This window comes from Schistocerca gregaria, chromosome 2, assembly GCF_023897955.1.
Source record: "Schistocerca gregaria isolate iqSchGreg1 chromosome 2, iqSchGreg1.2, whole genome shotgun sequence".
In the NCBI taxonomy this organism is placed as follows: domain Eukaryota; kingdom Metazoa; phylum Arthropoda; class Insecta; order Orthoptera; family Acrididae; genus Schistocerca; species Schistocerca gregaria.
In genome coordinates, this window is record NC_064921.1 from 617472341 (window position 1) to 617473859 (window position 1519).

General features: G+C 38.5%; 1 long non-coding RNA gene across 1 annotated transcript; it reads left to right on the forward strand.

Moving 5' to 3' along the window:
- The first annotated feature begins 774 nt into the window (after nt 1-774).
- On the forward strand, nt 775-1136 carry LOC126334593 (uncharacterized). Its single transcript, XR_007564760.1, has 2 exons — nt 775-988; nt 1099-1136. It is a non-coding gene; the product is annotated as an uncharacterized LOC126334593 (long non-coding RNA).
- The last annotated feature ends 383 nt before the right edge of the window (nt 1137-1519 follow it).

Consider the following 1519-nt stretch of genomic DNA (forward strand, 5'->3'; position numbering starts at 1 on the left):
GCCACTTCCGAATGGCGAACTGCAGTTGCTTTGTAGTTGCATGTGTGAACTCCTAGTTTTCGGTGGCGCCATTTAAGAAGCTCAACTTTTGTCACACCACAAAAAGTTGAACTTGGTTCATTTTGCCTTCTCCACAATCGAATAACGTCATTCGATTGCTACCTCGCGGCTGGATTCAAACCTTTCTAGTGCGTATTCCTTCGCAGATAGTGCTTTTGTTTGTGCGTTTGCTATTAATAGCATATATTAATATGTCGAAAAAGTGGTCAACAGCGAAAATTATGAGATTCTTTGAGGTGTACCAAGAACGACAATGCCTTTGGAACCACAAAAGCGAATCGTACAAAGACAGAAATTTGAGAGATGCTGCATTAATTGAAATAGCAAACAGTATGCGTGAATATGTACCTGGAATTGATGTAGCTACAACAAAGTTAAAAATTCGAAGCATTCGAAATGCTTACATGAATGAACATAAAAAAAGTACTGAAATCACTTAAGAGTGGTGCGTCTACAGACGGTATTTATAAACCCAACCTTGCTGGGTCTCAGGCTGCAGACCGGTTCTTAAAACATGTAGTCGAGACAAGAGTGACGAGAAACATTTTGGTAAGTAATATTTTACATTTATTATGTTTCCAGAACATCTTATTTAGTAATATGTACAGCCGTTTAATCAGCTGTTACAGGTGAAGCCATTTTCCAAACTGCGCAATTACGAAGAATTTGTGGCGTCTTGTGTGAACGGTAGCTCACAGCGCCACTTAAGAATGACTTGACTTGTGGCGATACTTTCGTTGCATGTGTGTTCCCGGCACAAGTGTCGTTTATCGCACAGGTATCGACTTTTAAGCAGTGATCTTTGACCGCATTACCCGGAAGTATTTTCTTTCTGGAGCTTAGAACTCTTTGGAGATTTGTTTCCGTTTTCTTTGGAAGTTCGTGTGTCGACGGCGTGGTTGGGCTGGGTTGAGTAGGTGAAGAATCGGTAAGCATCTGTTGTTAATATTCTTACGTGATTTGTTTTTCCCTGTTGAAAGTTACAGTATGCTAAGTATTGAACTTTTATCATGACTGATTCGTGTTTATATGTCACAGGTGTTTCGCAGCTGGTCCTGTAGTTTGGGACGAAAATGGTGAGTTAAGTTTCCTTTTTTTAAAAGAAATTCCGAGTAACGTGCTGCTTCTCAGTGTTACTAAAATCCTTCGTGTAGCCCTAATTCATAGTTTTTCTTTTACTTATGGCTCAGTGATCATAGTTCATGTTTGGTGGTGTTTGAAGTTGTTGCTGCCAGTGTTTGTAAGAATTTTGTCCAAATCTGTCAATAGAGATTTTCGAAGGCTGTGTAATAAGTTTAGCGAAATCTTAAATGTTTATCGTTGTGACAGGAGGTAAAAAATTTAAGCATTGAAGAGTATTAACCTTGTCAGTACAAAATAAAATCGGTGACAGAACTATAAAAAAAACTTTTAAATATTCATTCCCAACATTTTCTACAAGTAAGCATAACTCTCACGG